The sequence below is a fragment of the Arvicola amphibius genome, chromosome X, assembly GCF_903992535.2.
Source record: "Arvicola amphibius chromosome X, mArvAmp1.2, whole genome shotgun sequence".
NCBI lineage: Eukaryota > Metazoa > Chordata > Mammalia > Rodentia > Cricetidae > Arvicola > Arvicola amphibius.
Genome location: NC_052065.1, coordinates 129,088,012 through 129,113,485, shown reverse-complemented (window position 1 = coordinate 129,113,485; position 25,474 = coordinate 129,088,012). Strand labels below are relative to the sequence as shown.

Below are 25,474 nucleotides of genomic sequence, written 5' to 3'. Positions count from 1 at the left end.
GTTAGATGTCTGTAGTTTTATATGGATAGGAGTAGGGATATATTTCGAGTAAGTGAAATTATTACAAGTTCATGGTCGAATTGACCAACAATAGGAGCTGTGTGGTAGGAGGACTCAGAGACAGTATGACAAAGTGTGTAAACAGTTTAGTAAGATTTTAGGCGGTGTGACAGAAGTAGGATAGGGTCTGTCTATAGAATGAATAGGCAAGAATTACTAGGTCTGAATCAAGGCAACACTAACTTGATCTTTATATGAGAATGGGGCAGGCCGAGTTTTGTAAGGCAGAAAAACCTAGCAGAAGGGCTCCTTCAGCTAAGGACAACATAATCCAGGATAAACCTGAGAGCAGGTCTGCCTGTTCTAGGGACTGGGAGGTGAAGGTATTGGAGGAAGTTTATCAAAAAAAAAGGGAGTGCAGGGGATGGGCGGGGATGAACAGGTAGTAGGCACTTGAAACTTTGGTCTCTTGAGGAATTTGGACTTCTCAATAATGTTAATGGACAGGCATGTTAACTTTGTTTACTTTTTTAAGAGATTTGCTTTAATTATGTGTGTGTGATAGGGTAGGTACATATGAATGCAATGCCAACAGAGGTCAGAGGAGGTGCTCAAATGCTCTGGAGCTGGAATTAGAGGTAGTTGTGAGTTGCCCAACATGGGTGATGGAAACAAAACTCAGTTCCTCTACAAAATGCTCTTAACCGTTGTGCTGTCTCTCCAGCTGCAATAATAAATTCCTTTTTGGTTAGTTTGTTTGTTTGAGATAGGGTTTCTCTGTAGCTTTGGAGCCTGTCCTGGAACTCACTCTGTAGACTAGGATGACTTCAAACTCACAGAGATCTACCTGCCTCTGCCTCTGTCTCCTTCGTGCTGAGATTAAAGGAAAGCATCACTACTACCCGGCTATAACTGGATTTTTATTTTTATTTTATTTTATCTATCTATCTATCTATCTATCTATCTATCTATCTATCTATCTACTTTTTTTACATTCTTAACAGTTTTCCCTACTACCCAACATGTCACTTTGTTTTGGGGAAGTGTCCTCTGAAGTATCATGTGTTAAAAGTTTGATGGTGAATTTGTGCTTTGCTGAGACAGTGGGCCAAGTGACAGGGAATGTGTCCTCGAATAGGGTGCTGGGACCCATCCACCTTTGCTGCCTATGCACTCTCAAGTTTTTATCTATTAAGTGCTTCTAACCGTGACAGGCTCCAAAACAATGGAACCAATCATGAGTCAAAACCAGAAAAACTGAGCCAAATCAATCTTTTCTATTTAAGGAAATTAAGTTTAAAGAAATTAATTTAAGGAATTAATAAAGCTGGTTATCTCAGTTAGGCATTGCGCTTCAGATATACAGTTTTAGGGACAGGGAAAGCAGAGCAACTGTCATGAGCTTAAGTCTATCCTGGGCTATAGATCCTGTCTCAAAAAAACAAAACTAACACTAAAGTTTAAAAAGCCAGTTATAGCTGGGCAGTGGTGGCACACACCTTTAAGCCCAGCACTCGGGAGGCAGAGGCAGGCAGATCTCTGTGAGTTTGAGGCCAGCCTGATCTACAAGAGCTAGTTACAGGTCAGGCTCCAAAGCTACAGAGAAACACCTTTAATCCCAGCACTAGGAAGACAGAAGCAGACAGATCTCTGTGAGTCTGAGGCCAGCCTGGTCTCCAGAGCGAGTTCCAGGACAGCCAGGACGGTCAAACAGAGAAACCCTTTCTTGAAAAAAAAGAGAGGGAGGGTGAAACCAGATGGAGGATAGATGCAAGCATGAAGAGCAAGTCCAGAGTACTTGACTGTCTTATGTGTAGTAGGAAGGGACTCGACTGGGTTTTGATCACTAAACTGAGCCCTGAAGGAGGCTAGAATCTGAGAAGCTTCCCAAGGTAAAACTTCTGGGTGTCCGTAGATTACTCAAAGATGAATACAACTGAGAATTCTAAAATATACATGGAGGTGAACTACCTGAAAAATCAGAAACGGAACTTGTGACAGTTATCACCCAACCTTGCACACACACACACACACACACACACACACACACACACACACACACCAATAAATGACAAAGAATCCACAGAAAAAAATACTTGGCAGAAAAACTCTTGATGACATTCAACACCTACTTGTACCATTTTAGCAAATAAAGGCTAGAAATGGCTTCATAAGCACATGTGGACTTTTGAGAACTGAAGAATGTACAGGAGAAGCTGTGGTTCAGATCCTAGCTGCTGTCCTTGGAACAGATCCAATCAGTACTGCAGAAGCTCTGAGAATTAAATTGATACTGGAACCACAGTAGACAGATGGCTGATCAGAACTTGTGGCTTAGACATAACTATATTGATAATATCCTAAAACAGTAAGAAATTCTCTTTAACGATTTAAACAAGACTCAGAAGTTGATAAAAGAATACCAAAAATGTCGAACTCACTTAGCATATAACCAGAAAAAGTCCCTCCTTGGGTTTGTGGGGCAGGGCTGTCAGCAGATTCTAATACCTAGATAGAGGTGATGGAATTATGTGGTAGAAACTTAGAAGGACTGTTAACAAAAATGTTCTAGCAAGTAAAGAGTTAGTCCTCCAGAAATAAATGGAGATAGAAACTCTGGGCAGACTTCAAGAGAAATGTAACAAATGTAGAATTCATCTGTTCAATAGGAGAATGGGGTGAAAAAAAATCCATCAATTTTGGAGAATAGTGAAAAGAGACAGGAAGGTTCTCTGGCACCCGTGAGATAAGGCTACTTAGCACTAGGGACAGAAGAAGAAGGGTGTGTGACATTAAGAAGGCAACATACACTCTAACGCTGAAGTGTAGTGAGGGCTGCACACCCCTGAGGATAGACTAAAAGCTGAAGACATGCTGCAAATGAACTAACAACATGGTGGTTGAATTGTTTTCAAATCTTTTATTTTAAAATGCAAAGATGATTAGAATGGATTAATAAGAGACTCACTTCATATATAATGCTGTAACTGGGCTAAAGTAAGGATAGCTGAAGACAAAAACAAACTTTTTTTGAGACAAGGTTTCTCTGTAGCTTTGGAGCCAGTCCTGGAAACTAGCTCTTGTAGACCAGGCTGGCCTTGAACTCACAGAGATCTGCCTGCCTCTGCCTCCCAAGTGCTGGGATTAAAGGCATGTGCCACCATTGCCTGCCAAATATAATATTCTTAATTCTAACATGTAGATGCTGGGAATAGAATCTGGGTTTTCTGGAAGAGCAGTCAGTGCTCTTAATCACAGAACCATCTGTCCTGTCACTAAACAATGCTATTTCAAAGTAATACTGAACTCTGGGTGATAGGCTGTTTAATACATAAACTTACAAATGAGCTCACTGATCCACTGGGAATGAACTAGATATAACACACCATATGGTAAAAATACAGCTGAGCCAGCCAGGCGGCAGCATGCATGTACACTCAGGAACATGCATGGAAATGTCATAAAACAGCAAACTTTTATAAAACATCCAGGACAAATAACTTAGTTGTCTTGAGATCTGAAGGGAGAATGTACACAGAGGAGCCTCCCACAATTCCTGTCCACTCCTGATTTCCCTACAGGGAGGCAGCTGCTTGAGTTCAGTGTACAGTCACTACATGTATCCATAGGTAAGGTAGTAATCCCAGTATTCAGGCTGAGACATGAGTTCCATGGATTCAGTAATAGCAAGGTCCTGTCTGGAAAACACACAAGAGGTTGAGAATGAAGCCAGATGGTGGTGACTCATACCTTTAATCCCAACCTGGTCTACAAAGCAAGTTCCAGGACAGCCAGGGCTGTTAGAAAACCCAGTCTTGGGGGGGAAAGGCTGAAAATGAAGCTCAGCTAAGCTTGCCTAGTAGGTACAGTGCTCAGCAATTTAGCCCCAAAGAAAGTCACACAGAGATCTCTATAAGTTATAAAGCTGATTGGCCCATTAGGTTAGGCTACTTCTTAGCTCTTGTAGCTTATATTAACCCATTATTTTGATCTATGTTAGCCATGTGGCTCAGTACCTTTTTCAGTGGGGCAGATCACATCCTGCTGCTTCCATGGTCTGGGCAGGAGTGGGAGTGTGGCGGCCGCACTTACATTTCGCCATTACAAGATGGCGCCGAGGGCTAAAGTAAACAAGTATGTGGCGCGAACTTTTCGCGCCACATCTGCCTAGCAACAGGTTTCCACCAATCCTTTTCTGCCACGTCACCTAATCAGTAGACACGCCCCGTCCTCCTCTATATAAGCCGCCACCCAGCCCGGCTCGGAGCCCCCTGCTTCCAGCTCTCCCTCAACCAAGCAGCGCTTCAATAAAGTGTGATCAGAGAAGAATCCTGTGTTGGTGGTGATCTTTCCCCGCTGGTCGGGGCTCGCTCGCTGCATGGGAGGAATCAACTTCCTCCTTCCCAGAATTCTCCTGTTCTCATTGCATCATTTCTAATTCCTGTCTGGTTTTCCTGGCTGTACTTCCTGCCTGGCCAATCAGCGTTTATTTAAAACATGATTGACAGATGACAGACAGTTCTGTATCATTGTTGGTTTTTGTTTTCTTTGCTTTATTATTATTATTATTAAAAATTTCCACCTCCTGCCCTCCTCCCATTTCCCTCCCCCTCCCTGCACTCCCCCTCTCTCTCCAGTACAATGAGCAGTCAGGATTCCCTGCCCTGTGGGAAGTCCAAGGTCCTCCCTGCTCCATCCAGGTCTAGGAAGGTGAGCATCCAAACAGACTAGGCTCCCACAAAGCCAGTACATACAGTAGGATCAAAACCCAGTGCCAATGTCCTTGGCTTCTCAGTGAGCTCTCATTGTCCACCATGTTCAGAGAGTCCAGTTTGATCACATGCTCCCTCAGTCACAGTTCAGCTGGCCTTAGTGAGCTCCCATTAGATCAGCCCCACTGTCTCAGTGGGTGGGTGCACCCCTAATCATCCTGACTTCCTTGCTCATGTTCTCCCTCCTTCTGCTCCTTATTTGGACCTTGGGAGTTCAGTCCAGTGTTCCAATGTGGATCTCTGTCTCCATCTCCATCCATCACCAGATGAAAGGTCTATGGTGATATGCAAGATATTCATCAGTATGGCTATAGAATAAGGCCATTTCTGGATCCCTCTCCTCAGCTGCCCAAGGAACAAGCTGGGGACATCTCCTTTAATCATTCTGACAGGTGTAAGATGGTATCTCAAAGTTGTTTTGATTTGTATTTCCCTGATCACTAAGGAAGTTGAACACGACCTTAAGTATCTTTTGGTCATTTGATCTTCTGTTAAGAATTAACTGTTCAGTTCAGTACCCCTTTTTTAATTGGGTTATTTAGAAGTTTAGTGTCTAGTTTCTTGAGTTCTTTATATATTTTGGAGATCAGTCCTTTGTCTGATTCAGGGTTGGTGAAGATCTTCTCTCATTCAGTAGGTTGCCTTTTTGTCTTAGTGACAGTGTACTTTGCTTTACAGAAGCTTCTCATTTTCAGGAGGTCCCATTTATTCATTGCTGCTCTTATTGTCTGTGCTACTGGGGTTATACGTAGGAAGTGGTCTCCTGCGCCCATGTGTTGCAGTCTACTTCCCACTTTCTATTTTATCAGGTTCAGGGTGGTCAGATTTATATTGAGGTCTTTAATCCATTTAAACTTGAGTTTTATGCATGGTGATAGATATGGATCTATTTTCATTCTTCTACAGGTTGACATCCAGTTATGCCAGCACCATTTGTTGAAGATACTATCTTTCTTCCATTGTATAATTTTAGCTCCTTAGTCAAAAATCAGGTGTTCATAGGTTTGTGGGTTAATATCTGGGTCCTCAATTCAATTCCATTGGTCAACGTCTCTGTTTTTATGCCAATACCAAGTTGTTTTCATTACTGTAGCTCTGTAATAGAATGTGAAGTCAGGGATGGTAATGCCTCCAGAAGTGCCTTTATTGTATAGGATTGTTTTGACTATCCTGAGTTTTTTGTTTTTCCATATAAAGTTGATTATTGTTCTTTCAAGGTCTGTGAAGAATTTTGTTGGGATTTTGATGGGTATTGCATTGAATTTATAGATTGCCTTTGGTAGAATTGCCATTTTTACTATGACGATCTGATCTATCCAAGAGCATGGGAGAGCCTTCCATTTTCAGGTATCCTCTTCAATTTCTTTCTTCAAAGCCTTAAAGTTCTTGTCAAATAGATCTTTCACTTTCTTGGTTAGTGTTTCCCCAAGATACTTTATGCTATTTTTGGTTATCATGAAAGGTGAAGTTTCTCAGATTTCCCTCTCCACTACTTTATCCTTTTTATATAGGAGGGCTACTGATTTTGAGTTGATCTTGTATCCTGCCAAATCACTGAAGGTATATATCAGATGTAGGAGTTCTTTGGTAGAGTTTTTGTGTTCACCTATGTACACTATCCTATCATCTGCAAATAACTAAATTTTGACTTCTTCCTTTCTAATTTGAATCCCCTTGATCTCCTTATTGCTACTGCTAGAACTTCAAGCACTATGTTGAAAAGATATAGAGAGAGTGGACATCCTTGTCTTGTTCCTGATTTTAGTGGAATGGCTTTGAGTTTCTCTCCATTTAATTTGATGTTATCTGCTGGCTTGCTGTATATTGTTTTTATTATATTTAGGTATGATCCTTGTATCCTTAATCTCTCCAAGACCTTTATCATAAAGAGGTGTTGAATTTTGTCAAATTCTTTTTAAGCATTTAATGAAATGATCATATGGTTTTTTCTTTCAGTTTATTTATATGATGGATTACATTGATAGATTTTCATATGTTGAACCAGCCCTGTATTTCTGGGATGAAGCCTACTTGATCATAATGATAGAATCCAGCATTAAAACCATCAGGTCCTGGACTTTTTTTGGTTGGGAGGATTTTTATGACAGCTTCTATTTCCTTGTGACTTATAGGTATATTTAAATTGTTAACCTGGTCTTGATTTATTTTGGTATATGGTACTTATCTAAAAAAAATGTCCATTTCTTTTACATTTTCCAATTTTGTGGCATACAGGCTTTTGTAGTAAGACCTAATGATTCTCTGAATTTCCTCAGTGTCTATTGTTATGTCCCCCTTTTCATTTCTGATCTTATTAATTTGCATGTTCTCTCTCTCTGCCTTTTGATTATTTTGGCTAGGGGTTTGTCAATCTTGTTAATTTTCTCAAAGAACCAGCTTTTTGTTTCATTAATTCTTTGGATTGTTTTCTGTGTTTTTATTTTGTTGATTTCAGCCCTCAGTTTGATTATTTTCAGTCCTTTTTGATTATTTCTACTCCTACTGGGTGAGTCTGCTTATTATTTTTTTTAGAGCTTCCAGCTGTGCTGTTAAGTCTCTAATGTGAGTTTTCTCTTTTTTTTTAATGTGGGCACTTAGTGAAATGAACTTTCTTTTTGGCGCTGCTTTCATAGTGTCCCATAGGTTTGGTATATTGTATCTTTATTTTCGTTGAATTCAAGGAAGACTTTAATTTCTTTCTTTATTTCTTCCTTGACCCAGGGGTGGTTCAGTAGTTGATTGTTCAGTTTCCATGAGTATGTAGGCTTTCTGAGGGTAGAATTGTTGTTAAATTCTAACTTTAATTCCATGGTGATCCGATAAGACACAGGTGGTTACTAATTTTTTTGTATCTGTGGATTTTGCTTTGTTACTGAGTATGTAATCAATTTTCAAGAAGATTCCATGAGATGGTGAGAAGAAGGTATATTCTTTCCTATTTGGGTGGAATGTTCTATAGATATCTGTTAAGCCCATTTGATTTATTACCTCTCTTAGTTCTCTTATTTCTCTATTAAGTTTCTGTCTGATCTGTCTACTGGTGAGAGAGGGATGTTGAAGTCTCCTACTATTAGTTTGTGTGTGGTTGGATGACTGCCTTGAGTTCTAGTAATGTTTCTTTTACATATGTGGCTGCTTTTATATTAGGGGCATAGCTATTCAAGATTGAGTCTTCATCCTGAAGAATTATTCCTGTTATAAGTATAAAGTGTCCTTCTCCATCTCTTCTGATTTATTTTAGTTTGAATACAATTTTGTTAGATATTAGTATAGCCACACCCACTTGTTTCTTAGGTCTGTTTTCCCAACCCTTTACTCTGAGTATATGTCTGTCTTTGTGTTTGAGGTGTGTTTCTTGTAAACAGCAGAATGTTGGATCCTGTTTTCATATCCAGTCTCTTAACCTGTGCCGTTTTATAGGTGATTTGAGTCCATTGATATTAAGTGATATTAATGACCAGTGGTTATTAACTCTGGTTATTTTTTGGTGGTAATGTTTGTGTGTTTCCCTTCTTTCAATTGTGCTGGTGCAGGGTTGTCAGATGTCTGTGTTCTTGTGGGTGTTGTTGGCTTCCTTGGGTTGTGGTTTTCCTTGTATTACTTTTTGTAATGCTGGTTTTGTGGCTATGTATTGTTTAAATTTGTTTTTGTCCTGGAATATCTTGTTTTCTCCATCAATGGTGAAAGAAAGCTTTGCTGGGTATAGTACTCTGGGCTCCCATCCATGGTCTCTTAGTGTCTACAGCACATCTATCTAAGACCTTCTGGCTTGCATGGTTTCCATAGAGAAGTCAAGTATAATTCTGATAGGTTTACCTTTATATGTTACTTGACCTTTTTCCTTTGCAGCTCTTAATATTCTTTCTTTATTCTGTATGTTTTGTGTTTTGATTATATTATAGGGTGAGGGGACGATTGTTCTTTTGATCCAGTCTATTCGGTGTTCTGTATGCTTCTTTAACCTTCATAGGAATATCCTTCTCTAGGTTGGGAAAGTTTTCTTCTATAATTTTGTTGAATGTATTTTCTGAGCCTTTGAGCTGTAATTCTTCTTCTTCTAACTTTGTTATTCTTTTTTTGAATTTTTTTCTCATTTTTTATTAAAGATTTCCATCTCCTCCCCTCCTCCTCCCCTTTCCCTCCCTTCCCTTCCACCCATACCCCCACTCCGCCCCTCTCCAAGACAAAGAGCCATCAGGGTTCCCTTCACTATGTTAAGTCCAAGGTCCTCCCAGCTCCCCCTAAGTCCAGGAAGGTGAGCAACCAAACTGACAAGGCTCACAGTGAGCCCGTCCATGCTGTAGAGTTCATGTTCATTGCCGTTGTCCTTGGTTTCTTAGTCTTCCTCCACTGTCAGCCACATTCAGAGAGTCCGGTTTGGTCCCCTGTTCCATCAGTCCCATTCCAACTGGACTTGGTGGTCTCCAATACCTTTGTTATTCTTAGGTTTGGTTTTTTCATGGTGTCCCAGTTTTCATGGATGTTTTGTGTTAAGAATTTGTTGGATTTGCTGCATTCTTTGACAATGAGTTTATTTCCTCTATAATATCTTCAGCATCTGAGATTCTTTCTTCTATCTCTTGTATTCTATTGGTTATACTTGTCTCTGTAGTTCCTGTTTGTTTACCCAGATTTTTCATATTCAGCCATCCCTCGGTTTGTGTATTCTTCATTACTTCCATTTCAGTTTTCAAGTCTTGAACTGTTTGCATTACCTGTTTGATTGCTTTTTTGGTTTCCTTGGGTATCCTTGAGGGATTTATTCATTTCTTCTAATTTTTTGTTATTCTTCTCTTCCATATCTTTAAGGGAATTTTTCACATCTCTATCACTTTCATAACATTACATTTAACATTGATTTATTTTACTTCTTCTGGATTAGGGTGTTCAAGTCTTCCTGTTGCATGTTCACTTGATCCTGGTGTTATCATGTTGCTTTTCAGGTTGTTGGAGGGATTCTGGCATTGGCACCTGCCCAGCTCTTCCTTCAAATGTGGTCAGGTGAGTCTTGGTGTCTTGGTCCAATCTTTGCTGTGGCTAACTGTGTACTTGGGACTTTTTTCTTGGTCTGCCCTCTCTTAGGTCCCCTCTGCACTGGAGTTGGCTCTCAGATCCTTTCCACCCAGAAGCAGGCTGTGGTGGTGGATCTAAGGACCCTGCCAATGAACAGGAGTGCTTGGTGGCATGATGGGGTGGGGGTAAATAGAGAAAGCCAATTGCTAAAGAGACACCCTGTTAATGGCCAGAAATGTTTACAGAATTGGAGGGTGCCTGTACTCTGTTTTTGGGATACCCAGCCGGCCAGGCAGGCATACACTTACCCCTCCAGATGGATCTCAGTACAGGAGCAAGGCCTCTTGCTGGCCAAGGACCTTGTAGACAAAAGGGCGGGCTTGGCAGGTGCAGTGTCGTGTGGAACAAATAAACCCCTGCAGCAGGAGCATTCACCACTGGGTCCCCAGACCCTCAGCCTTGAGGCAGACTGATTTGGGGGATCCTAGGACCCCGCAGATGGAAAGGGATGGTTGGGGGCAAGCTGGGATGGGATAAATAGAGAAAGCCAGTAGCCAGGGAGAAGCCCTGCTGAATGGCCAGAAAGTTTAGAAAATTGGAGGGTGCCTGTACTCCATTCCGGAGCGTCCGGGGCACACACTTACCCCTCCAGATTGATATCCTCAGTACAGGAACAGGTCCTCTTGCTGGCCAAAAACCTCACAGATCTACTTCCTTCCCTTTATTCTCTTCCCTGTTCCCTCCTGAAGTGTCATCTTCCTTCATCCCCAGCCTTCCCTTGTGCATCCTCTTTACTCATGCTCCCTATTAACCCCATCCATCTGCTACTCTTGTTTCTCCTCCTCATCTCTGGTCCATATGCTTTCCTCCTTCCTATTTGCTTAGCTTCCCCCTTTCTATTCCTTCTTTTCCTTCCTATCTCTTTCCCCTTTTTCCTTCCTTTTCCCTCATCTTCTCTCTTTGATTCTCTTCCCTCATCTCTATTTCCACCAATCTCTTCTGTCCTCTTCAACTATCCTACATCCCTTCTCTTTCCTTCTCCAACCTCTTATCCTCACTTCCCTCCTACTTACATTTTTCTCTCTTTTCTTTCCCTCTATGCTCTTTACCCACCTACCCTCACTTATTCTGCTCCCTCCTATTCCATCTTTCTTCATCTTCCCTTTTTGTTCTTCTCTTCTTTTCCTGTCTTTCTTCCTCTCTTCTCCCCCTTTCTTTCCCACCTGGATCATTCCTTCTCTCCCTCTTCTGCATGCCTCTTCTCTCTTCTTCCTCCCTCCTCTCACCTCTTCCTTCTCATTTTGTTCCTCTCCCCATTTCCTTGCACTCCTAGCCCCTTCCCCATCCTCATCCCTCCTCTGTCTTCCTTCATCCCCCTTCCATCATTTCTATCCTTTCTTTTCTTCCCTCATATTCCCTTCTCCTTTACCCCTCCTTACTTCTTTTCCCTCACTTCTATATCCCCCATGACTCTCCTTTGTCTTCTTCCCTCCTTCCTTCTTCTTCTTTAATATTGGTGTACCCTCCTCTTCTACCATCCTCCCTTCTCATCTTTGCTACACCTCTTTTGCCTTTCTCTGTCCTAATTCTTCCTTCCACCCTTCTCACACCTATTTTATCTTCTTTCTTCTTTTCTGTTATTTCCTCCCATATCTCCTTTATCTTCCCTCCTCCCTACACTTTTCTCCTCCCTAGTCCCTCATCTTCCCACTTCATTATTTTCTACTTTTCCACCACATCTCCTACCATTTCTCAAATTCCCTTTTTCCTAGTCTTCTCTTCCCTCCCCTTTCTTCCCCTCTCCTCTTTCTTCTTGCATCCTTCCACTTCTCCCCCTCCCTATATTTCCTTCCTCCCTCTACTTCTCTCTTCCCTCCTATTCCTTCTTTTACCCTCCAATCTTTTCTACATCCCTCTTCAGATCTCCTCCTTCCTCTTCACTCATCCTTTCTAGTTCTCCTCCCTCCTCTTTCCTCCTTCCTCTTCCCTTCTCTTTCCTCCTTCCTCTTCCCTCCTTCTTCCTCTTCCCTCTTCTCTCATCCCTCCTGTTCCCTCTTCTCTCCTGTTATTTCAATTTTTGCTTCCAACTTAGCTACCCTGACAGCAGGACAGTTTTAGGGTGGAACAAACAGAGGCTTATGTTGACTGCTAACTCAAAGCAGTTCTGTTTGTGCTCATCATGACTGAAATTAATTAACCAAGCTTGACTACTTCCTATATTAGAGAAGCTGATGGTAGTGGTGAACATGTGTGGTGGTTCATGCCTGTAATACTAGCAACTACATAGAGGCAGACTGGTCTTTCTGAGTTTGAGGCCATCTTGATAAACCTAGAGAGTTCCAGACCAGCCAGGGCTGTAGAGTGAGACAAAAATAAAACAACAACGTTTGATGAGTAATACATGGCTGATTATTTTTCTGGTTTGTTGCTTGCCCATTGCTAGGGATCAATACCACCATGTTCACTTTTTTATGTTCAGTTATAAACTGATTTCTACTTACAGGCCTGACTGAACATTAAATGGCATCTAGTCTATGAATAGATTTTTCAGGTTATCCCAAGGCTTGCAAGAGAAATTCTAAGCCAGGAGGAAGTTTGGGTGGGCAGTGTTAAGGAATGACCCACTCCCAGAAGACGGGAGCAAGTAGAGGAGATTCTTAGTTGAGCAGGTGAACAGCAGTGTATAGAATGTGGTTTTAAGAACAGAACTGTTCTTTGATCTGTATCAGCAGTTACAGTGACACAAATACCAGCAAGACCTTTTGTAGATTTGTTTCCTCAGAACACTGTGGTCTCTACATATCTGCATTGTACATTTTTTTATTATAAATTTCCAACTCCTCCCTGCCTCCCATTTACCTTCCCCTTCCCCTTCCACCAACCCCATCTCCTGCCCAAAGAGCAGTAAAGGTTCCCTGCCCTGTGGGAAGTCCAAGATCCTCCCCCCTCCCTCCAGGTCTAGGAAGGTGAGCATCCAAACAGGCTAGGCCACCCCAAAGCCAGTATGTGTAGTAGGATCTAAATCCAGTGCCATTGTCCTTGGCTTATCAGCAGCCCTCATTGACCAGCATGTCCAGGGAGTTCGGTTTTATCCTGTGCTTTTTCAGTCCCAGTCCAGCCGGCCTTGGTAAGCTCCAAGAAGATGAGCTCCACCATCATGGTTGGTGGGTGTACCCCTCACAGTCCTGACTTCCTTGCCCATATTCTCCCTCCTTCTGCTATTTATTTGGACCTGGGGAGCTCAGTCTGGTTCTCAAATGTGTGGCTCTGTCTCTATTTCACTCCATCGCCAGATGAAGGTTCTATGATGATATGCAAGATATTCATCAGTATGGCTATAGGACAAGGCCAGTTCAGGCACCCTCTCCTCTGCTGCCCAAGGAACTATCTGGGGGAATCTCCCTGGATACCTGGGAAACCCTCTAGAGTCAAGTCTCTTGTCAACCCTAAAATGGCTCCCTTAATTAAGATATATGCTTCCCTGCTCACATATCCACCCTTCCTATATCCCAACCATCTCATTCCCCCAAGGTCTACCCATTCTCCCCATCTTCCCTTACCCCCATCCCACCCTGCCCCCAAGTTCCCAATTTTTGCCCGGCCATCTTGACTACTTCCAATATCCAGGAGGATAACTATCTGTTTTTTTTTTGGGGGGGGGTCACCTTCTTATTTAGCTTCTCTAGGATCACAAATTATAGGCTTGATGTCCTTTATTTATGGCTAGAAACCAATTATGAGTAAGTACATCCCATGTTCATCTTTTTTGGGTCTGAATTACCTCACTCAGAATAGTATTTTCTATTTCCATGCATTTGCATGCAAAATTCAAGATGTCATTTTTTTTTATCACTGAGTAGTACTCTAATATGTATATATTCCACACTTTCTTCATCCATTCTTCCACTGAAGGGCATCTAGGTTGTTTGGAGGTTCTGGCTATTACAAACAATGTTGCTATGAACATAGTTGAACAAATGCTTTTGTAATATGATAGGGCATCTCTTGGGTATATTCCCAAGAGTGGGATTGCTGGGTCCTGGGGTAGGTTGATCCCGAATTTTCTGAGAAACCACCACACTGCTTTACAAAGTGCTTGCAGAGTTTGCATTCCCACCAGCAATGGATGAGTGTACCTCTTACTCCACAGCCTCTCCAGCAAAGGCTATCATTGGTGATTTTTATTTAAGCCAACCTGACAGGTGTAAGATGGTATATCAAGGTAGTTTTGATTTGCATTTCCCTGATCACTAAGGAGGTTGAGCATGACCTTAAGTGTCTTTTGGCCATTTGAACTTCTTCTGTTGAGAATTCTCTGTTCAGTTCAGAGCCCCATTTTTTAATTGGGTTCATTAGCATTTTAAAGTCTAGTTTCTTGAGTTCCTTATATATTTTGGAGATCAGACCTTTGTCTGTTGTGGGGTTGGTGAAGATATTTTCCCAGTCACTAGGGTGTCTTTTTGTCTTAGTGACATTGTCCTTTGCTTTACAGAAGCTGCTCAGCTTTAGGAGGTCCCATTTATTCAATGTTGCCCTTAATGTCTGTGTTGCTGGGGTTATACGTAGGAAGCAGTCTCCTGTGCCCATATGTTGTAGACTATTTCCCACTTTCTCCTCTATCAGATTCACTGTGTTCAGATTCATATTGAGGTCTTCAATCCATTTGGACTTGAGTTTTGTGCATGGTGATAGATATGGATCTATTTTCATTCTTCTACAGGTTGACATCCAGTTATGCCAGCACCATTTGTTGAAGATGCCCTCTTTCTTCCATTGTGTACTTTTGGCTCCTTTATTAAAACTCAGGTGTTTATAGGTTTGTGGGTTAAAAGTAGGGTCTTCTATTCCATTCCATTGGTCGACTTCTCTGTTTTTATGCCAATACCAAGGTGTTTTCAATATTGTAGCACTGTAATAGAGTTTGAAGTCAGGGATGGTAATGCCTCCAGAAGTTCCTTTATTGTATAAGATTGTTTTGGTTATCTTGGGTTTCTTGATTTTTCCATATAAAGTTGATAATTGTCCTCTCAAGATCTGTGAAGAATTTTGATGTGACCTTCATGGGGATTTGCATTGAATCTATGAATTGCCTTTGGTGGAATTGCCATTTTTACTATGTTGATTCTCCCAATCCTAGAGCAAGAGAGATCCTTCCATTTTCTGGTATCCTCTTCAATTTCTTTCTTTAAAGACTTAAAGTTCTTGTCAAATAAATCCTTCACTTCCTTGGTTAGAGTTATACCAAGATATTTTATGCTATTTGTGGCTATCATGAAAGATGACACTTCTCTGATTTCCCTCTCTGCTTCCTTATCCTTTGTGTATAGGAGGGCAACTGATTGTTTGGAGTTGATCTTGTATCCTGCCACGTTACTAAAGGAGTTTATCAGCTATAGGAGTTCTTTGGTGGAGATTTTGGGGTCGCTTATGTATACTACCATATCATCTGCAAATAACTAAAGTTTATCTTATTCTTTTCCAATTCGAATTCCCTTGATCCTCTTATGTTGTCTTATTGCTAATGCTAGAACTTCAAGCACTATATTGAAGAGATAAGGAGGGAGTGGACAGCCTTGTTGTGTTCCTGAATTTAGTGGGATGGCCTTGAGTTTCTTTCCATTTAATTTGATGTTAGCTGTTGGCTTGCTGTAAATAGCCTTTATTATATTTAGGAATGACCCTTGTATCCCTAATCTCTCCAAGACCTTTATCATAAAGGGGTGCTGAATTTTGTCAAATGCTTTTTCAGCATCTAATGAGATGATCATATGTTTTTTCTTTGAGTTTATTTATATGATGGATTACATTGATAGATTTTCATATGTTGAACCATCCCTGCATCTCTGGGATGAAGCCTACTTGATCGTAGTGGATAATTTTTCTAATGTGTTCTTGGATTCTGTTTGCCAGTATTTTACTGAGAATTTTTGTGTCGATGTTCATGAGTGAGATTAGCCTTTAATTCTCTTTCTTGGTTGAATCTTTGTGTGGTTTAGGTATCAGGGTAATTGTAGCTTCATAAAAGGAATTTGGCAATGACTCTTCTGTTTCTATATTATGATATACCTTAAGGAGTATAGGAATTAGGTCTTCTTGGAAGTTCTTGTAGAATTCTGCATTGAAACCATCAGGTCCTGGGCTTTTCTTGGTAGGGAAGTTTCTGATAACAGTTTTTATTTCTTCATGACTAACAGGACTATGTAGATTGTTCACCTGGTCCTGGTTTAACTTTGGTATATGGTACTTATCTAAAAGAAATGTCCATTTCTTTTACATTTTCCAATTTTGTGGCATACAGGCTTTTGTAGTAAGATCTAATGATTCTCTAAATTTCCTCTGTGTCTGTGGTTATGTCCCCCTTTTCATTTCTGATCTTATTAATTTGCATGTTCTCTGTCCTCGGTTTGATTAGTTTGGCTAGGGGTTTGTCAATCTTGTTGATTTTCTCCAAGAACCAGCTTTTTGTTTCATTGATTCTTTGGATAGTTTTCTGTGTTTCTATTTTGTTGATTTCTGCCCTCAGTTTGATTATTTCCAGTCTTCTACTACTCCTAGGTGAGTCTGCTTCTTTTTTTCTAGAGCTTTCAGTTGTGCTGTTAAGTCCCAATGTGTGCTTTTTCCGTTTACTTTAAGTGGGAACTTAGTGCTATGAACATTCCTCTTAGCACTGCTTTCATAGTGTCCCATAGGTTTGAGTATGATATGCCTTTATTTTCATTAAATTCAAGGAAGACTTTAATTTCTTTCTTTATTTCTTCCTTGACCCAGGTGTGGTCAGTAGTTGACTGTTCAGTTTCCATGAGTTTGTAGGCTTTCTGGGGGTAGCATTGTTGTTGAATTCTAATTTTAATCCATGGTGATCCAATAAGACACAGGTGGTTACTAATATTTTTTGTAACTGTGGAAGTTTGCTTTGTTACCGAGTATGTGGTCAATTTTTGAAAAGGTTCCATGAGCAGCAGAGCAGAAGGTATATTCTTTCCTATTTTGGTGGAATGTTCTATAGATGTCTCTTAAGTCCATTTGGTTCATTACCTCCAGTAAGTCTTTTAATTCTCTGTTAGGTTTCTGTCTGATTGACCTGTCCATTGGTGAGAGAGGAGTGTTGAAGTCTCCTACTATTAGTGCGTGTGGTTGAATGGCTGCCTTGAGTTCTAGTAATGTTTCTTTTACCTAAGTGGGCGCTTTTTTATTAGGGGCATAGATATTCAGGATTGAGACTTCATTCTGATGGATTTTTCCTCTTTTGAGTATAAAATGTCCCTTTCCATCTCTTCTGATTGATTTTAGTTTGAAGTCAGCTTTGTTAGAAATTAGTATGGACATACCCGCTTGTTTCTTAGGTCCATTTGCTTGAAAAACCTTTTCCCAACCCTTTACTCTGAGTAGATGTCTGTCTTTGTGTTTGAGGTGTGTTTCTTGTAAACAGCAGAATGTTGGATCCTGTTTTCCTATCCAATCTCTTAGCCTGGGCCTTTTTATAGGTGATTTGAGTCCATTAATATTAAGTCATATTAATGACCGGTGGTTGTTAACTCTGGTCTTTTTTATTTATTTTTTTGGTAGTAAAGATTGTGTGTTTCCCTTCTTGGAGATGTGCTGGTAAAGGGTTGCTAGATGTCTGAGTTATTGTGGGCATTGTTTGACTCCTTGGTTTTTGATTTTCCTTCTATTACTTTCTGTAAGGCTGGATTTGTGGCTACATATTGTTTACATTTGTTTTTATCCTGGAATATTTTGTTTTCAGCATTTGTAGTGAATGAAAGCTTGGCTGGGTATAGTCATCTGGGCTTGCATCCTTGGTCTCTTAGTGCCTGCAGTACATCTATCCAGGACCTTCTGGCTTTCATGGTTTCCATAGAGAAGTCAGGTGTAAGTCTGATAAGTTTACCTTTATAAGTTACTTGACCTTTTCCTTTGCAGCTCTTAATATTCTTTCTTTATTCTGTATGTTTTGTGTTTTGATTATTATATGGCGAGGGGGTGGTTTTTTTTTTTTTTTTTGATCCAGTCTATTCGGTGTTCTGTATGCTTCTTGAACCTTCATAGGAATATCTTTCTTTCGATTGGGAAAGTTTTCTTCTATAATTTTATTAAATATATTTTCTGGACCATTAAGCTGTATTTCTTTTCCTTCTTCTACCCCTATTTTTCTTAGATTTGGTCTTTTTATTGTGTCCCAGATTTACTGAATGTTTTGTGATGAGAATTTGTTTGATTTGCTGTTTCCTTTGATCAGTGCATTTATTTTCTCTATGGTATCTTCAGAATCTGAGATTCTTTATTCTATCTCTTGTATTCTGTTGTTTATGCTTGTTACTGTAGTTTCTATTCATTTACCTAGATTTTCCGTATCCAGCTAGCCCTCGGTTTATGTTTTCTTCCTTTCCTCCATTTCAGTTTTCAAGTCTTGAACTGTTTCCATTATCTGTTTGATTGTTTTTCCTTGGTTTCTTAGGATATCATTTACGGATTTACTCAATTCTTCAAACTTTTTGTTTTTCATCTCAAGCATTTCTCATTTCTTTAAGGGAGTTTTTACCTCCTGTTTAAGGGCCTGTATCCCTTTCAAAAAGTCTATTTTTTCTACTTCTTCTTGATTGAGGTGTTCAATTCCTCCTGTTGTAAGATTGCTGGGTTCTGGTGATTTCATGTTGTTTTTCAGATTGTTAGAGGAATTCTTGCATTGGCACCTGCCCATCTCTTCTTCTGAATGCTCCTCTATGGATTTTCTTTTACAGGATCAGGTGTCCTTGCTTGCCAAGGAGCTCACAGACAAAGGGCCTACCATGCTGCAGGTAGGCTATTGAAACAAAGAAACTCCTTCCGCCACTGCACTCCCTTTCTGGTCCCAGCGCCCGATCAGGCTGAGCTGGAGATGTTATGAACCCGAAGAGGGGAGGAAGAAGTGTATTGTACATTTTAACTGTAATGTAAGATATTCAGAATATATAGTCTTGAGTCCTCTGGCCCCTAGCAGCAAGCCCCGGTATTAGTTATCTTTGGTAGCTGTAACCAAAATACTTGATGAAAGTAACAGCAGCCAAAGGGTCTACTTAACTGGGGTTTCAGAAGGCTCAGACTGCCTGCAATTTCTTGGGCAGAATACTCTGGTGGCAGGAGATGTGCTATCTCATGGAAGACAGAAGCATTGAGGTTCAGGACATGGCTAGGTCCAGGAGGATTGCCCCCATTCATGTATTTTTTTTTTTCGAGACAGGGTTTCTCTGTAGCTTTGGAGCCTGTCCTGGAACTAGCTCTTGTAGACCAGGCTGGTCTCAAACTCACAGAGATCCGCCTGCCTCTGCCTCCCGAGTGCTGGGATTAAAGGCCTGCGCCACCGCCGCCCGGCTCATGTATTTCTTCCAGGGAGGTTCCACCTGCCAAAGTTTCTACCACATCCCCAAACTGTACAAGCACAATGGGGCTTGAGTCAGTCATGAGCCTCTGGCAGTTTCCATTCTGACCACAGCAGCCCTTTGTCGCCATTCTTTGATGATGCTGTGCTTATACTCAAGCCCTTATGCATACTAAGTGTGTTTGTGTTCATGATTCCATATTCCTATTCCAGGAAGTTATTATAGAGGATAAAGGAGTGAAGGATGCCAGTGTCCCTAGTGCTGTCCTTCCGGTTCTATGTTGCAGTAAAGGCTAATAGGTGTTGTGTTGCTTTGTAGTATATTACAGTGAAGCCCAGCCAGAGCCAAGTGCTCAGGGCATGTTCGTGCCATTGTATTCAGGCTGTAGCACTCCACAGAAAGAACAGGCTGTGGACATCGTGGGAGCTGTCATCATGCTACACAACATGTACCTGCATTCCGCCTTAGTCAAGGTGAGCAATGCCCTTTCGTATCCTTTAAGTACAAAGGATGCAAGCTTAGTTTCTGACTGCTAGAGCTCTGTAGGAGCTGTGCTCTGCAGGAGGGCAGTATTTCTAAGGCTGGCAGGTCTTTGTTTATCACCGAATTGATGAGGAAAGTGATCCTCAAATTCGGGGCTAGTGTTCTTCATAAAAGGTCTGGAAGTCTTGAGGTCCAGAGGTGAGGAGGGCTTTTCCAGTAAGTCAGTCATTGCTTGACTGAGATAGATCAGACACTTGACAACTAGTCCACCACACTTAGAACTGAGATAGTCTCTGGGAGCTCAGCCTGGGTGCTGGCTGCCCCATTTGGGGGTTGTGCAATGTTGTCAAAGGCTGTGGAGTTCTTTGTAGCTTAGTGAGCTAAGATCTGTTTCACCTAGCCAGCTGTTTGCTCTTTTAATCTTTCAGCTAACTCCAAAGTTCTGAGTTGTTACAGGGAAACTTTCTATTTCTGCAACTAATAGAAAAATGACTGCTGTCTTTATCTCTCTAGTCTAGACAGATAAACTGGGCCAATAAGTGGGAAGTCTGGGAAGCCAATAAGTACTTTTTTCATTGAGTCCTGCATCATCAATGTCTTTGTTGTCTCAGTCTTTGCTGAACCATTTTTTTTGGAAAACCAACAAGCAGGTGGTGAGTAAGCCAGGGTTGTGGGTGGTGAACACCAGGTGAACTGCATGCCTGAATGGGGACAGAAAAGAGCTATGACTTGGAACCCAAGGAAACTTATCTGAGGTCTAGGTGCCCCTCCTATTCCTCTAGTCTATACACCAGTCACTCTATGGTGTGGGGCTAGGAAGCCTGTTCCCATCCATTCCAGGAGTGAGCTGGAAGAGCTGGCCTTGGACTCAGAGTTGCCTCCTGATATCATAGAGGTGTAGCGTCTTAGCTGTTTGGCCATTGTTATTTCTGTTTCCTTTTTATTAACTGCTGCCTATGTGTCTGCTATTCTTGATGGTTGTGCTGAAGAAAGGTCAGGAGGAGTCAGCAGAAAGGAAGTATGCTCTGATAGGGCGGGCCTTGGATGACATGAAGGAGCTTAGCTCATTTTTAATTTTCTCCCATCCATTTTGTTTGTTTGGTTTTTTTTCATTGAGGTTTTTTGTTTATTGTGGAGTGTTTTAAGATGCCAGGGTTGAACTCAAGACCTTGTATATGATGCTAAGCAAGTGTTCCATCACACAGCTGCTCGCCCGCATTGCATTTTGGTCATCTTTTATGTCTACAGGTCCTCTTGGTGCTGATGTCCTCTCTCATTTGAAGTCTTCTGATTTGTTTTCCTTTTTTTTTTGCTTTGGTTTGTGTTAAGTTGGGAGCACAGCCTACAGCCCCTGGCTTGGGAGTTGTTTGCTCTGGACTCCAAATCCCAGCATGCGAGGTCCTGACCACTCGCACAGGGTATTTAAATGAGCTCCCAGAGGAGAAACATGTGATCTTACGTGGTCTTTGGGTCTGCATGGGCTCCCTGCTGTCCTGTCTCCCCTGTATGCACTTGGCCACTGGAGAGCATCATTCTTAATAAAACACGGGCATATTGATTTCGTTTGACTTGACCTAAATAGATTTCTTACACTAGTGGAGCTGCCCTTATTTGTATTAATTTTTACTTATCAGTTTGGGTTTTGGCTTTTGAAAAAGGGGCTTCATTGTGTAGTCTTGGAGGGAGGCATGAAACTCACTCTGTAGACCAGGCACCTACCTGTCTCCGCCTCCCAAGTACTGGGATTAAAAGCTTGCATCACCATACTCTTCATTTAATCATTTAATCTAGTTTGTTTTTTTTTGTTTTTTTTTTTTTTTTTTTATAAGTTCTACTTGTGCAGCCCGGTCTGGCCTCAAGTTTGGGATTCTTCTAGCTCAGCTCCCTGAAGGCTGCCCTCTAAGAAGGAAGCTCTCTTAAAGGTTTTTCTTTTCTTACTTGAATTTATAGTGCTCCAGCATTTGCACATTGCTCTGCAAACTCTGTCTCAGTAAATACTTTGGTGCTGGAGGAAATAAAAGGCCTGGGGGAGTGCATTAAGGAGCAGGCTTTGGGAAGTACAGGGTTCTGTCTCTTTAGTATTTAAGGTTAGAGATGAAGGAGCATGTGGAGGAGGGATGAAGGGATGCCCAGCAGTCAGGTGAAGCCTCTGGATTACACCAGCACCGAGTCTCACTGCCTAGCAGTGCCCAGTGCAGCACTTGGTGTGCTGGTCTTTCACGAGGAGAAGGAGGTGCTGCAGAGGGCTGTTGTTCCAGGTGTCATCTAAGCACTCACACACTCCTATCTCTCTCCCTGTTCCAGGGTTCTGTGCTTGGATGCTATTTTGGGCCTGCAGCACTCTACATCTGGGCAGTGGGGATCCTGGCTGCAGGACAGAGCTCCACCATGACAGGAACCTATTCCAGCCAATTTGTTATGGAGGTGTGTGCTAGGTTTGAATTCAGGGGGTTGACATAGCACTTGAGTGTCTAACTCCATGGTTTACAGGTTTCCCTGACTTCCCCAAGCATTTCTCTCTCCTGTCACATGTAGTCACCAGCCCCCATGCTTTCTTCCAGGGATTCCTGAACCTAAGATGGTCACATTTTGCCCAAGTGATTCTGACACGCTCTATTGTCATCATCCCCACTCTCCTTGTTGCTGTATTCTAAGATGTAGAGCATCTAACAGGGATGAATGACTTCCTGAATATTCTGTAGAGCTTACAGGTAAGCAGGCAGCTGGGGAAGCTCATGTTGGAGGCTGGGTACTAGGGCTGAGTGAGAGGAAGGAAAAGGCATGGAAGTTCTTCATTAAATAGAAATAATGAGCTCTACTTAATATATAAAACACAAATTTGAGGCCAACAAGATGGATCAGTGGATAAAGTGCTAGCTCTGCAGTTGTAAAGTCTTAAATTTGATCCCATGAAGACACAGTAAAAGGAAAGAACTGTCTCCAAAAGTTGTCCTCTGATCTCCATATTCACCCACAACATGGGCATGTCTGTCAGTCCTTCTATTCTCTCTCTCCCCACGCAGTCTCTGTCTTTCTCACACACAGATAAATAAATAACTTAATAATACATAAAAATCCACAGCACTGTAGCTCGTTAATACAACAAGGGTAAATCATTAAATGATTTCTAAGGGCACTACTACGTCCCCTGGAGGTTACAAGACAAGCCACATCCAATATGTTATTTATTTATTTAAGATTATGTATTTTTATTTACATGTATCAGTGTTTTATCTTTGTGTGTATATGAGCACTGTGTGTGTGCCTCGAACCTGCAGAGTTTGGAAGAGGGCATCAGATCCCCTAACATTGGAGTTGCAGACAGTTGTGAGCTGCCATGTGGCTGCTGGGAATTGAACCGAGGTCCTCTGCAAGAGCAGCAAACAAAGTGTTCTTAACCATGGAGCCATCTCTCCAGCCCCCAATGCATTGTCTTTTGTGTTTAAACAAAGGCACTTAGGATCATGATTAGTGCTGGGTTAAAAATAATGTTTGGGAAAGGCAAGGTGATAAGAACAGCTATTATCATGGCACAGATGAGATAGGGTTTATGACTCCTGTCTGCGAGCAGTGCTGGTGTCTCTGTGGTGCAGTAACCACTTTTACTCTGGAACCTGAAGAATAGCTTCCATGATTGATGTGGAGGGAGAGAGCACACCAGAGCCAGGCCAGTGCCAATAAGCAGCGTTCCTCTGAAGTGTCTGCTCAGGTCCTGCCCTGACTCTCTTGGTGATAGACTGTGACCGGGAAGAATAAACCAGATAACCCCCAAACACCCCTCCAAGTTGCTTCTCATCAATGTTTAATTACAGCGTCAGAGATAAAACTAATACACCCCCGTAATTCCATCTGGTTTTTTCAGCTTTCCTTCGCTCTCATACCCATTTTCACCTTTACCAGCCTGCAGCCAGTGATGAATGAGTTCTCCAATGGAATGTGAGTATACTTGTCACCCTCCCCAGGAGAGTATACAAGAGGTGACTTTTTACCCAGCATGCCAGTCAGAAATTTCTTCTCTAGGAGAGTTGTGTGTTTCCAGAGCAGTTTCTAGCTGCTTCTTCTTGGGTCATGAAGACGCTGGCAAGGGTGAGCTACAGTAAGGAGGAGAGCTGTTTCACACTTTCCTGTTCTAGCTCTTCACCCTCTGCTGCTGAGGTTTGAATTCTGTACACTCCGGTAATAAGTTCTGTGCACACCTTGAAGAAAAATATGGGGTGTATTCTAGTTTTATTTCTGCTGCTTTGACAGATACCATGCCAACAAGCAGCACGGGGGGGGGGGCATTTATTTGGCTTACAATTCCAAATTACTGTCTATCATTCTGGAAGAAGTCAAGGCAGAACTCAGATAGTCCTATCACATGTACTGTCAGGAACAAGGGATAAACACATCCTTGCCTGCATGTTTTCCCTAAGCTTGCTTCTTTCTTGTATTATGGAGGATGCACTGGCTGGGTAATGGTGCCATCCTGAGTGGACTGGTTGTTCTGCATCATCCCTACAATGCACCCAGAAGCAAGCCTGGTACAGATAATTTCCCTTTGAGACTACCTTCCCATGAGTTTCTTGGCTGTGTCTTGTTGGCAGTTAAAACCAATCAGTGCAGGTGCTCATGTGACCTGTTAGGGTCCCAGGGTCTCTAATTGTCACCACTCTAGAGACCGTGGGACCTGGGAGAATGGAGCTGATAAATGAGGCGGACTGAAGTCCATGCAATAGTCAACTTTATTTAGAGCCTCAGGCAGTTCATACTCTGAAGACTAAGATAGTCATGCGTGTGAAGTTCTCTGAGTTCAAGCTGGGTACACTGGACTGGCAGCATGCGGCAAGAACTTGTTTTCCTACAGAGGCCTGTACAGGAGAGCTTAAACATTTAATTGAATGACAACAGCAAGCAATAATGAGTAACCTGAAGGCAACTCACTCCTGTACACTGCACCTGGGTGGCAAGTAGGACGACACAGAACACATTCCAAGAACAGTGCCATGGTTTTGGAGAAATTGAGGCCACAAGACTCTAGTCTTGACTCCATTCCTGGACCATGTTCTGATATCTAATGAAATGGCTCTGCGTTTCCAGGACCAGCTGATTTCTTTTTCCTTTTTTTTTTTTTCCTTGAGTGTGCTTTTTTCGAAATAGGATTTCTCTGTAGCTTTAGAGCCTGTCCTGGAACTTGTTCAGTATACCAGGCTGGCCTTGAACTCACAGAGATCCGCCTGCCTCTGCCTCCCAAGTGCTGGGATTAAAGGCATGCACCACCACTGCCTGGCAGGACCTGCTGATTTCTGGGGTCATAAATGCTAGATTTCTGTGCCAAAGAGATGATAGGTCAGTGGGTAAATATGCTTGCCCCACAAGCCTGACAACCTGAGTCCGATCCCTGGGGCTCATATAAAGGATGAAGGAGAAAAATAAATAACTCTACAGATGTGGTCTTCTGACATTCACATGCATGTTATAGCATGTGTGCCCACACATGTACTCATCATTCATATGCATATGTTAATAATAGATAGTTAAATGCTAGGTTCAATTTACTCCAGCCCTTCTGCTCTATCACTAATTTTGACACGCTTACATTTTTTCAACCTGTCCCATTTACCACATGAGACACAGGTTTCTTTTCTGTCTGTGGTTTGGTTGGACTATTGTACACTTATGTGCCCCTTGTTTCACAGAGGCTGGAGGATCGCTGGTGGAATTTTGATCCTTATAGTCTACTCCATCAACATCTACATTGTAGTGATTTGTGTTCAGGAACTAGAGCACATGGCACTGTATGTGGTGGCTGTGGTGATCAGCGTGGCTTATCTGAGCTTTGTGTCCTACCTGGTGAGTCCATTGTGA

General features: G+C 41.8%; 1 pseudogene; it reads left to right on the top strand.

Moving 5' to 3' along the window:
* The first annotated feature begins 260 nt into the window (after window positions 1–260).
* On the top strand, window positions 261–25,474 carry LOC119804494 (annotated as a pseudogene).